At 32.5% G+C, this 14,501-nt stretch overlaps 1 non-coding gene across 1 annotated transcript; it reads left to right on the top strand.

Moving 5' to 3' along the window:
• The first annotated feature begins 12,870 nt into the window (after positions 1-12,870).
• On the top strand, positions 12,871-12,977 carry LOC139856720 (small nucleolar RNA R71). Its single transcript, XR_011762181.1, has one exon. It is a non-coding gene; the product is annotated as a small nucleolar RNA R71 (small nucleolar RNA).
• The last annotated feature ends 1,524 nt before the right edge of the window (positions 12,978-14,501 follow it).

Below are 14,501 nucleotides of genomic sequence, written 5' to 3'. Positions count from 1 at the left end.
ACATATTTAATCAGAAACAACTGAATATGAGGCAGCGTAGGTGGATTGAATTATTGAATGATTACGACTTTGAGATTCGTTACCACCCGGGGAAGGCAAATGTGGTAGCCGATGCCTTGAGCAGGAAGGACAGAGAACCCATTCGAGTAAAATCTATGAATATAATGATTCATAATAACCTTACTACTCAAATAAAGGAGGCGCAACAAGGAGTTTTAAAAGAGGGAAATTTAAAGGATGAAATACCCAAAGGATCGGAGAAGCATCTTAATATTCGAGAAGACGGAACCCGGTATAGGGCTGAAAGGATTTGGGTACCAAAATTTGGAGATATGAGAGAAATGGTACTTAGAGAAGCTCATAAAACCAGATACTCAATACATCCTGGAACGGGGAAGATGTACAAGGATCTCAAGAAACATTTTTGGTGGCCGGGTATGAAAGCCGATGTTGCTAAATACGTAGGAGAATGTTTGACGTGTTCTAAGGTCAAAGCTGAGCAACAGAAACCATCAGGTCTACTTCAACAACCCGAAATCCTGGAATGGAAATGGGAAAACATTACCATAGATTTCATCACTAAATTGCCAAGGACTGCAAGTGGTTTTGATACTATTTGGGTAATAGTTGATCGTCTCACCAAATCAGCACACTTCCTGCCAATAAGAGAAGATGACAAGATGGAGAAGTTAGCACGACTGTATTTGAAGGAAGTCGTCTCCAGACATGGAATACCAATCTCTATTATCTCTGATAGGGATGGCAGATTTATTTCAGGATTCTGGCAGACATTACAGCAAGCATTAGGAACTCGTCTAGACATGAGTACTGCCTATCATCCACAAACTGATGGGCAGAGCGAAAGGATGATACAAACGCTTGAAGACATGCTACGAGCATGTGTTATTGATTTCGGAAACAGTTGGGATCGACATCTACCGTTAGCAGAATTTTCCTACAACAACAGCTACCATTCAAGCATTGAGATGGCGCCGTTTGAAGCACTTTATGGTAGAAAGTGCAGGTCTCCGATTTGTTGGAGTGAAGTGGGGGATAGACAGATTACGGGTCCGGAGATTATACAAGAAACTACCAAGAAGATCATCCAAATTCAACAACGGTTGAAAACCGCCCAAAGTCGACAAAAGAGCTACGCTGACATTAAAAGAAAAGATATAGAATTTGAAATTGGAGAGATGGTCATGCTTAAAGTTGCACCTTGGAAAGGCGTTGTTCGATTTGGTAAACGAGGAAAATTAAATCCAAGGTATATTGGACCATTCAAGATTATTGATCGTGTCGGACCAGTAGCTTACCGACTTGAGTTACCTCAACAACTCGCGGCTGTACATAACACTTTCCACGTCTCGAATTTGAAGAAATGTTTTGCTAAAGAAGATCTCACTATTCCGTTAGATGAAATCCAAATCAATGAAAAACTTCAATTCATCGAAGAACCCGTCGAAATAATGGATCGTGAGGTTAAAAGACTTAAGCAAAACAAGATACCAATTGTTAAGGTTCGATGGAATGCTCGTAGAGGACCCGAGTTCACCTGGGAGCGTGAAGATCAGATGAAGAAGAAATACCCGCATCTATTTCCAGAAGATTCGTCAACACCTTCAACAGCTTAAAATTTCGGGACGAAATTTATTTAACGGGTAGGTACTGTAGTGACCCGAACTTTTCCATGTTTATATATATTAATTGAGATTGATATTTACATGATTAAATGTTTCCAACGTGTTAAGCAATCAAACTTGTTAAGACTTGATTAATTGAAATATGTTTCATATAGACAATTGACCACCCAAGTTGACCGGCGATTCACGAACGTTAAAACTTGTAAAAACGACATGACGATATATATATGGATATACATATGGTTAACATGAGATTATGATAAGTAAGTATCTCCATAATTATATTAACAATAAGTTATATACATATAAACAAGACTACTAACTTAAGGATTTCGAAACGAGACATATATGTAACGATTATCGTTGTAACGACATTTAAATGTATATATATCATATTAAGATATATTAATATATCATAATATCATGATAATATAATAATCTAACATCTCATTAGATATAATAAACAATGGGTTAACAATATTAATTGAGATCGTTAACTTAAAGGTTTTAAAACAACACTTACATGTAACGACTAACGATGACTTAACGACTCAGTTAAAATGTATATACATGTAGTGTATTTAGATGTATTAAAATACTTTTGGAAGACTTCAAGACATATATCAAAACACTCATACTTAACGAAAATGGTTACAGTTACTTTCCCATTCTTTTCTTTCATCAAGAATTCTAGTCGTATTCTTACCCGTATTATACACAGCTTCAAAACGTACTTACTATGGGTATATACCAATAGGAACTAGCATGGGATTCCACTCTTGATTATGTCATGTATGACTAATCAATTTTAACTTCTACCATGAGCTAGTCAACTAACTAGAACTCCTTTTAACCCCACTCACCACTCACCAATTACCACTCATCATTCACTCCATTTCACTTCCAATTCTCTTTCTAATTCTCTCTCAACACACACACACACTATTATGAACGTATTTTTCCAGTAGTTAATCATCATCTTCTTCAAAAATCACTTCAAGAATCAAGCTATAATCATCATAGGAAGAACACTTCAAGAACACTTCAAAAATCCCTTCAAGTTTACTAATTTACTTCCAAGCTTTCTAATCCATTCCAAGTAATCATCTAAGATCAAGAAACCTTTGTTATATACAGTAGGTTATCTTTCTTATTCAAGGTAATATTCATATTCAAACTTTGATTCAATTTCTATAACTATAAACTATCTTAATTCGAGTAAAAATCTTACTTGAACTTGTTTTTGTGTCATGATCCTACTTCAAGAACTTTCAAGCCATCCAAGATCCCTTGAAGCTAGATCATTTCTTGTCACTTCCAGTAGGTTTACCTACTAAACTTGAGGTAGTAATGATGTTCATAACATCATTCGATTCATATATATAAAACTATCTTATTCGAAGGTTTAAACTCGTAATCACTAGAACATAGTTTAGTTAATTCTAAACTTGTTCGCAAACAAAAGTTAATCCTTCTAACTTGACTTTTAAAATTAACTAAACACATGTTCTATATCTATATGATATGCTAACTTAATGATTTAAAACCTGGAAACACGAAAAACACCGTAAAACCGGATTTACGCCGTCGTAGTAACACCGCGGGCTGTTTTGGGTTAGTTAATTAAAAACTATGATAAACTTTGATTTAAAAGTTGTTATTCTTAGAAAATGATTTTTATTATGAACATGAAACTATATCCAAAAATTATGGTTAAACTCAAAGTGGAAGTATGTTTTCTAAAATGGTCATCTAGACGTCGTTCTTTCGACTGAAATGACTACCTTTACAAAAATGACTTGTAACTTATTTTTACGACTATAAACCTATACTTTTTCTGTTTAGATTCATAAAATATAGTTCAATATAAAACCATAGCAATTTGATTCACTCAAAACGGATTTAAAATGAAGAAGTTATGGGTAAAACAAGATTGGATAATTTTTCTCATTTTAGCTACGTGAAAATTGGTAACAAATCTATTCCAACCATAACTTAATCAACTTGTATTGTATATTATGTAATCTTGAGATACCATAGACACGTATACAATGTTTCGACCTATCATGTCGACACATTTATATATATTTCGGAACAACCATAGACACTCTATATGTGAATGTTGGAGTTAGCTATACAGGGTTGAGGTTGATTCCAAAATATGTATAGTTTGAGTTGTGATCAATACTGAGATACGTATACACTGGGTCATGGATTGATTCAAGATAATATTTATCGATTTATTTCTGTATATCTAACTGTGGACAACTAGTTGTAGGTTACTAACGAGGACAGCTGACTTAATAAACTTAAAACATCAAAATATATTAAAAGTGTTGTAAATATATTTTGAACATACTTTGATATATATGTATATATTGTTATAGGTTCGTGAATCAACCAGTGGCCAAGTCTTACTTCCCGACGAAGTAAAAATCTGTGAAAGTGAGTTATAGTCCCACTTTTAAAATCTAATATTTTTGGGATGAGAATACATGCAGGTTTTATAAATGATTTACAAAATAGACACAAGTACGTGAAACTACATTCTATGGTTGAATTATCGAAATCGAATATGCCCCTTTTTATTAAGTCTGGTAATCTAAGAATTAGGGAACAGACACCCTAATTGACGCGAATCCTAAAGATAGATCTATTGAACCTAACAAACCCCATCCAAAGTACCGGATGCTTTAGTACTTCGAAATTTATATCATATCCGAAGGGTGTCCCGGAATGATGGAGATATTCTTATATATGCATCTTGTTAATGTCGGTTACCAGGTGTTCACCATATGAATGATTTTTATCTCTATGTATGGGATGTGTATTGAAATATGAAATCTTGTGGTCTATTGTTACGATTTGATATATATAGGTTAAACCTATAACTCACCAACATTTTTGTTGACGTTTTAAGCATGTTTATTCTCAGGTGATTATTAAGAGCTTCCGCTGTCGTATACTTAAATAAGGACGAGATTTGGAGTCCATGCTTGTATGATATTGTGTAAAAACTGCATTCAAGAAACTTATTTTGTTGTAACATATTTGTATTGTAAACCATTATGTAATGGTCGTGTGTAAACAGGATATTTTAGATTATCATTATTTGATAATCTACGTAAAGCTTTTTAAACCTTTATTGATGAAATAAAGGTTATGGTTTGTTTTAAAATGAATGCAGTCTTTGAAAAACGTCTCATATAGAGGTCAAAACCTCGCAACGAAATCAATTAATATGGAACGTTTTTAATCAATAAGAACGGGACATTTCATTATGTGATGCGCTTTTCATCATATGCACTTTTCATCATATGCGCTTTTAATCATATGCGCTGCTCTTTTAATCATATGCGCTGCACTTTTCATCATATATGCATTTTTAATCATATGCGCTGCGCTTTTCATCATATGCGCTTTTAATCATATGCGCTGCGCTTTTCATCATATGCGTTTTTCATCATATGCACTTTTTATCATATGCGCTTTTAATCATATGCGCTGCACTTTTCATCATATGCGCTTTTAATCATATGCGCTGCGCTTTTCATCATTTGTGCTTTTCGGTGCTACATAGGTATTTCTCATTTCCAGTTATCATTGACTGCTAATCATATCCATTATAATATATATCAGAGAAACTTAACAAATTTCTTTTTGATTTGAGAGAAAACAAGACTTTATTTATCAGAAAATTTGTACCATTTGGTAACATGAATTTTGCCTTTCTCGTTCATTTTATCAAGTTTTCAATACCTGATATAGTATTTATAATTCCTTCATTTGATTTAAATCAATGAAATATTTCTTAGATTTGATCATAGTGTGTATGTTATCACTATCTGCAATACATAGGTCTTTACCATTTAATTGATGTTGTATTTCAGGGGGATTCATACTAAAACTTCAAATAAGATAAGCAAATAATGAGTTATATTTCAGCAAGATAATCAAATTATATTACCTGCAAACAAGTTACAATCTAAAGTATATAAAAGATAACACTTAATAAACATATGCGTTATGGTCTAAAACCATTTATTTATGAGTGATACATAACAAGCTATGCATCTTAAAAAATTCAAACCATTCAAGTCTCAAGGTAGCTCAGGGTTTATTTAATCGAGATTTTTCAACAGATTCACTCTCGTTTTCTTTTCTTTTAGGACTTATTTGTAGAGATAAACAAGATGTTGGTGTATTCAAGAAATACTAGACTGATGATCCATGTTACTAGATCATTAATAAGAATCTCCGAGATTCTTATAAGAGCGTCTACTAACATCTTCAATTTTATTCTTTCATGGATCACCGTTATTTCTTTATAATTAATATCGTATCTATCTTTGAGTATTTTCCATAATACACTTGGATCTTCGATCATATATTATGTAGATTCTAAGGACTCGTCAATATGTTTGCTAAGAAAAATACTTGTTATTGCTTTCTCTTGTTCGGAACAATTGTTATTTTCATTCAGGGTTTCTAAAATACCAATTGATTCGAGATGTTTTTCTACATTCATAACCCATGTTAAATAGTTGTTCCCACTTGATTCTAAAGGAGCAAATTTTAAGCCTTTTCAAATTCGACATTTTCTATTATCAAAAAGATGAACAACATAAATCATAATCATAATCAACTTCTATTCATAGACAAATAATAAAATGAAATTAGAATCATTTTAAATTCATAAGTAGCAAATAACATAATAATGGCATGATTACAAATGATAAAACCACAAGAGCAGGATAGAATATAGGTTCACCCGGTGGTATATTAGCAACAATGATGATAGTTAGTATGACCAATACAATAGAAATATCATCCTTGTGTGAATCATCTTTACAAAAAACTTTTTGAGAGTGGTAATCTGAGAAAATGAAGATTGATTTGTGAAAATGTGAAAACGGATATGTTTATTTTATATTTGAAAAATATAGTCGTTATAACGTTGTCAGTTGACGTTAACAACCGTTATGTATATATGACCGTTGTAACGTCGTTAGTTGACGTTAACAACTGTTATGTACTCGTTGTATTAATAATAATTTTAATAAAAGAATTTTATTAGTTGATGTGCAAGCAGAGGTGTACGAAATATACTATTATTTTTAATACGAAATACGGTACAATTTACACAAGTTTTAATTATTTATATAGATGGGATATACCTAAACCTTGCTACAACACTTATAGGCAGTGTACCTAATCGTAGAGTAGTGTAGTTTTTAGTAAGTCCGGTTCGTTCCACAGGGAGCTGGTTGATTACGTACTATATTTTTAACAACTATATTTATACAAATATATATATATATATAATATATATATATATATATATATATATATATATATATATATATATATATATATATATATATATAAGTGTTTATTATTATTATAAAGGGGAGTTTTACCGTTCAATGACCGGTTTGTCGCTTTTATATTTTAAGCGTAAAGATAAATGACAATAATTAAAGTGCGTAAAATAAATAACAATATTTAAAGTTGAGATAATTAAAAGTGCGTTAAATGAAATGAAAGTAAATAAAATGACAGAAAATAAAAGTACGATGAGAAATACAATAAAAGTATTATGCTTATTTAAACTTCCGTAATCACGATGTTTGACGTTTTGATTTTAATTAATTGTTATCCGGGTTAATTGTCCTTTATCCTGGTTTATTTGATACCTATCTGGTTTTTGTCCATAATATTCCATCGGTCATAATTATAAAATGCTCGTCAAATTACCCTTATACCCGAAGTCAAATATTCCAACTAATTAGGAATTTAAACTGTAACAAGGTTTTAATACTTTGTTAATAATTACACCAGGTTATCGACTGCGTGTAATCCAAGGTTTTAATACTTTGTTAACAATTACACCAATTATCCTTATATGTAATCCACCCATATTTTGATTAGTCCATGATACATTAATTTATTCACTTGGCCATAATGAATAATAAATTACTCAATCCAATTGATTAATTAAATGATTGTAAACGATGTCGTATAAACGTCACTAAATATGACATTCGTAATCATTTTAATGATTATTAGATTAACTACTTTGAAGATAGGTTCGACAGATTCTAATGAGTTATCATTCAATTAGACAATACCCCCCACCTATTAATAGTCAATAGTCCAATGTTCACAAGTGTCGGTCTTTTGTCCAAACCCTAATTATGGTACAAAATCCAATAACCCCATCTTAATATTTAGTCTAACATCACAATTACTTCGGCTCAAATAAGCATAATAATAACTTAGTTACGAGACATTAATTTAAAAAGGAAGAACATAGCTTACAGTGATTATTAATAGCGTAGCGTTAAACGGAAAAAGTTTCGACTTTAAAACCCGTAAAACATTTCTTACAATAACCCAATTATTATTAACTTAATATTAAAATTAATATTATAATTATAAATATATATATATTATGTTTACAGAGAGAAAGAAAGAAGAAAAGGTGCACATCATTCGTCAGAAAACTGACCAATTTATAGAACTTTTTTGGATCCTGAAGCTCATGCACTCGCATGAGATTTCAGTGTATTTCCCATGCACTCGCATGGGCAAGCTGGCCAGCTCACATTGATTTGTTTTTTAGTTTGTCGACATAATATTTAATTATAAAATATAATATATATAATTTTATATAATTATATATATATAAATATATATTATATTATATTCATGTGCATAATTAACTTGTAACTTTAGGTCCGTTGACTCGCGCGTTGATGCTCGGTTCATGTCTCGGTTCCGGATTTTCGAACGCTTTTTTGTATGCTTAGATATCTTGTACTTTGCGTTCCGCGACTTGTACTCTTGTAATTTTTAAACGTTTCTCATGAATAAATTGAACCACTTGGATTGTAACTTGTACGTTTTAGCTTTTTGGTCATTTGCGTCTTCAAATCGTCATTTTCTTCTTTTGTCTTCGCACTTATTTATTTAAACGAATATTACTTGAAAATAGAACAATTGCAACTAAAATCTTTACATATTGGAAGGATATTGATACTAAATATATGTTCATTTAGAGCACTATCAATTATCCCCACACTTGAACGTTGCTTGTCCTCAAGCAATATAGAACTTGAAATTAAATCACACTTCACTCGAATCACTTTTTTATTCTCACACTTTATACATCAGTGATTTTGATACGGCGGTATAAACAATGATAGTAACGATGTGGTTTACAGTCCCACATGACTTATAAAATTTAGATTCTTTAAGGAAATTGGATCTTTATGAAAACATTTGATCTTTTGAAAATTCATTCTAGCTTTTACCCTAGATAAGTTTTTCGGAATAACCCTTCACCGGTGTTTGCAAAATGTTTTTGTGGGTTTTGTGGGTTTCATATTTTAAAATTTTAGCTCAAAACTTGCGGTTTTGTGTCACCCACTTGCTAACCTTGTATTAGGAAAGCACACGTCCAGTATACTTGCTCCGTATATTACCTTTCAGTAAACTACCGTCCGGTTGTAAAGGAAAGCGTTGAACAAGCAACTGTTAAGGCAATGTCTAATGACATGCAAATGTTCATGGTCCACAACGTGTCGGATGCAATTACTATCCTTTGTAGGAGAAATAGTAAAGATCACCCTATAATTTTTCGGTCTGGCACAAGGTCCTGTCTTCGACCATGCTATGCAACCACCGTTCTTACGGTTGACACCCGATTTGGTTTAAGTGACCTAATGAATTCTGATGAATTCTCAGGATTTTACGTTCAATGGTAATGAACGTATTGAAAATAGGTTTTCAGAAAATAAATCGGTTTTAATTTGATCAAAATATTTTCTCGTTCAAGCTCGAGTTTAGATATCACTGAATTCCATGAGTTTGTAATTCTCAATCTTTATGGTCAATCTCAAGGATTGAGTAATATCAGGCTTAAAAGCTAATTTTTAATCTTTTAGGAGATCATCCTTTCTGGGAGTCTGATTCATTAGTCTTATCAAGCTAATTTGCACGGCGCCCTCCTCATTTTACGAGACAGATCCTCTCATGGTTAGGATAAGTCTGACCACTTGGCGACCCTGTTTGATGCTAAGGTCCGTGGATTTCCTGCCGATTTTAGAGATGACTTTTCTAGATTTTTCGTCAACCTACAGCTGGTCTGGACGACAACTTCCTGACCTAAATCAAAAGCGCGTGTCTTTTTCGGAAGACTTTACTTCCTTCATTTCTTTTTCCAGAAGACTTTACTTCCTTTTAAATCAAGTGGCACATTTCTTTCAAATATATTATAAGAAATCGGGTAAAACTGATTAAAATCATCCAAAACAAAAGTACCTTCAATTATTTGTACAAAAATATATGATATGTGATTTAAATAATTTGGTAAATTCTTCCCACACTTAGCTTTTATTTATTTCTTTCTTTGCCTTTTTATTCTCTTCTATTCCATTTTAAATGAATTCAAATGTTTTAGGTTGTTTCTCAATTTATGTTCTTTCCGAGGTAACAATAATTTCGGTATTATCATCTAGTTTTATCGTTCATAAATATATATAAACATGATTTTAAATTCATTTAATTGAAAATTTTTCAAAATTTCATAAAATTTGGCAATTAAACTAAGTGTAAACCCGAGAGAATTTATAACCCTTCCCAACACTTGAGATCATACAATGCCCTCATTTGCATGAAATCAGACTATAATTATAAATTCATGAGGGTGATTAGTGTAGAAAAGTGATTAAAAATACCCAGTTTGTAATTACTAAGCTCGTCGAATGATAGATGGCGCGCCTCATCGTTCATTCCTTTTGTTGTAATTTCACATATGTTTTGCGTCTTATCGTCAAAATTAGTAGCTTTTGCTGAACTTAATGCCAGTCTTTGAAAATGCGATGTTTTACCCTGTTTCACATAAGATAAACTACAAACATATATATACATTTTTTTTGGCATACTTTAGATCAATAAAATTAAAATAATTATAATAAAATTTTTCGCCTCGCCCTCGGGTAAAGCAATTTCGGTTCCATGACCTAGTCTTTAACTTACGACGAATTTTAAAAATCATTTTTTAAACTTAATAAAATAAAGTAAATTTTCTTTTTAAATTCACACAAAACTTAAATTTAAAAATCATATTAATTTCATACAAACTTACAAAACAAAAAAATTCAGAATGGGGGAGAAAACTAGTTCTTTAGTGTCTGCTAGTGGAAAAGACCAATCGGATTTCATTCTCAGAACTACACGAGAACAGAACAACTAACTCTAGACAGCATTTTTTTTTCTTAGAACATTTGAATCTCCCCACACTTAGGTAGTTGTGGTGTCGAATTTGTGATTAACTTCATTGTCAATTTTTTTGGGACCATAATCAACTTGCATATCTGTGACTTTTGCTTTAAGCCATTGGTCGGATTCCTGTGTAATATCCATAAATTCAACTAGTTTTGCCTTTTCTTTAGGCGATAGATTGGATACTAACCGGTTACATAACTTAAAGTTCCCCTTGGTTCTAGCATCGCGAATCCGTTTAATAAGTTTCTTCATTGAACTGTTAATAACGGGGTCATTTAATTTCGTATCAACAACAGGGTTCTTTGTTATTATGTCATTATTAGGTGTTACTTCATCTTCCCCACACTTAGGTGTTTTATTATTGCTAAGCACTACCGTTGGAGTTGGTAAATCAATATGCTTCTCATCGATCGTTTTTATTGGTTCAACGATTTTTGTTGGTGGAGATTTAGACTTTTGAATCACAAAGGTGATAGATTTTTCACCATTACTAAGTGTCATTCTACCCTCTCTTACATCAATGAACGCCTCGGTGGACGCTAAGAATGGTCGACCTAAAATAGAGGAATGTTTGAGTCCTCTTCTATGTCAATAACAACAAATTCGACTAGAAATGTTAAATTACTCACTTGAATGGGTAGGTTGTCAGCAATTCCAACTGAGTGCCTAATGGTTTGATCAAAGAGTCGAACATTCATTTTCGTTGGACTTAACTCACCTACTCCTAATCTCTTATATAATGAAAGAGGCATAACACTCACACTCGCACCTAAATCTGCTAGTGCATCATACATGACACAATCACTAAGTAGGCAAGGAACAATAAATTCACCCGGATCACCCAACCTGGTGGAACTGTCTTTACCGGGTTTACTTTTACGGTTTTTGTTTCTTGCACTTTCTTATTCTTCTTCTTCTTTCCAAAGGTATCACAAACTTTATTACCTATCACTTGCTCATACTCAACTCCTTTTCTTGGAAATGGGATGGGTGGTCTGTATGGTGCCACCACTGGCTTTACATACTTGGGTGGTGGTGGTGGTGTTGTAACTTCTTCATTCTTACTCACATCTAAAACCTTCCCATCTTCCGGAGCTGGTTTTTCAGAATTTGTTGACACCATATTGACATTCTCATTCCGAGGATTTACTTCAGTATTACTCAGTAGCTTTCCTTGTTCCCTCTCACTCATCATGCTAGCAAGAGTACCTACATGTTTTTCTAGATTCAAAATGGAAGCTTGTTGAGTTCTAAATGACTGATCAAACCTCTCATTCATTTGGGTTTGAGTTGCAATAAATTGTGTTTGAGATTCAACTAGCTTTTGTACCATTTCTTCCAGATTTGACTTTTTCTCTTCGGTTTGTTGTGGTGGTTTATACAATCCAGGTCTATATTGATTGAAAGTGTTGTTTTGAGTTGGTTGGTTATTCGGACCTTGTTGGTTGTACAAGTTATTGTTGGGTCCATTTGGATTGTAAAGAATGTTTTGATTTCGATTAAAGTTTGACCTTGGTGGTTGATAATTATTTTGATAATTATTTCCCGGTCTTTGGTTCATGTAGGAAACCTTATCACGTTGTTCCATCGTTTGTTCAATGTGACAATCTTTCGTTAAGTGTGGTCCACCGCATTGCTCACAACTGATTCGTATTGCGTGAATATCTTTAGTCATCTTTTCCATTCGTCTCGAGCATCTATTTTTGCGGAAACGAAATCAAAGTCATGGATAGAATTGGCTCTAGCCGCTTTAGACGAATAAAAGATATCTTTTTCCTGATGCCACTCATGAGAGTGGGATGCTGTATTATCAATTATCTTGTGAGCTTCGGTTGCAGTTTTCTTCATAATGGAACCACCAGCTGCTGTGTCGATGTCTTTTCGTGTGGCGACGTCGACTCCTTTGTAAAATATTTGAACTATTTGATAAGTATCTAGACCATGTTGAGGACATCCTCTCAACATTTTTCCGAATCTTGTCCATGCCTCATATAACGTTTCATTTGGCTTTTGCGCGAACGTAACAATTTCTCCTTGAAGTCTTACGGCTTTAGATGCCGGAAAGAATCTTTTAAGAAAATTTTCAACTAAAACATCCCATGTGTCAATCGCTCCTTCAACTAACGATTCTAACCAATCTTTGGCTTCTCCCTTTAAAGTCCAGGGAAACAACATGAGATAGATAGTTTCATCCTCAACTTCTCGGATTTTAAATAGATTACAAATCCTATTAAAAGTTCGAAGATGTTCGTTTGGATCTTCTTTTGTTGTACCACCAAATTGGCACTGATCGGTGACCATGTGTAAGATTTGTCCTTTGATTTCAAAATCTGGTGCATTAACATCTGGCTTAATAATGGCGTGGCCTTTGCCCGTGCTTGTGGCTTTCATTCGGTCTTCCATACTTTGAGGTTCAGTTACTTCCATAATTGAATTTGTTGAATACGAATCACTAGAGGATTCTGATTTAACGGTTTGTGGTTCAGGAGGAATGATTAGTGGTTCAGGATCTTGGAATTGTCCTTGAATATCCTCCGGGCTCTCAATTGTGAGATCGGGTTCAAAAAATGGATTATCGGAAATTTGAGTTGGAGTACTTGTTCGACTAGATGATGATTCTAAAGAAAAATCAACGACGACAATATTGGCTAGATGTCTTCATCGAGTTACAGGAGGTGAACGTATGAAAGGTGGTGAACGTTTTGCTAGGTGCATTCACTGAATATCCTATTAGTTATAAAAATAAAAATTATATAAGCTATCAAATTAATAGATTTTTCTGATTTTGCCCAAGTTTCAAATAGCCAATAGATGCAGCAAGTAGCCAGGACCCTTTAAATCGGAAGCCCACAACTCGCCACTAACAAATCCAACTATTACTACGAACCAGAAAATTTTGGATGTCTATTAATTTAATCGCTTTTTATAATTTTTCGTCGAAATTTTGAAATAAAAATCTATGTTCTAAAAACTAGAGCGTAGAAATGCTAAAGAAAAAGAGTGCGTCGAAAAATAAGAAGTCGAAAAATAAGAAGTCGAAAAACAAACAGTCGAAAAATAAAGAAAATAAAGAAAGTAAATCGTCGAAACTTAAAAATCTAAAAACTAAAAATTAAAGATTGCTTCTAAAGGTATTAAAGCTTAAAAGGAATTCTATATCCAAAACGGCAATAACTTAATTAGGCACTAATATCTATAAACGGCGTCGAAAAATTCTAAAACGCCTAAATCTTAATTCTAAAGAAAAAGCACTTAAGGGATTTTACGACAAAACCTAAAAACTAGAAATATAAAAATAACTACAGCAAAAATACTAAACTTAAAACTAATTACGAACAATAAATATACAAATTACGATTAAACAATAAAAAAAACAATTTATAAAAAGAAACTAAAAAAATAAAATTACAAATTTATAAAAATATTATTTTTATATTATATTTTATAAAAATATTAAATTTATATAATTAAAACTTAATTAAACAAATTAAAACTAAAATTTAAAACTAAATAATAAATTAATTAAAACCCTAATCTTAATTAATAATTATAATTTAAAACCGTAAT

The sequence above is a fragment of the Rutidosis leptorrhynchoides genome, chromosome 6 (assembly GCF_046630445.1).
Source record: "Rutidosis leptorrhynchoides isolate AG116_Rl617_1_P2 chromosome 6, CSIRO_AGI_Rlap_v1, whole genome shotgun sequence".
Lineage (NCBI taxonomy): Eukaryota > Viridiplantae > Streptophyta > Magnoliopsida > Asterales > Asteraceae > Rutidosis > Rutidosis leptorrhynchoides.
Note: the sequence above shows the minus strand (reverse complement) of the source record. Positions and strands in the feature narration are given on the sequence as shown.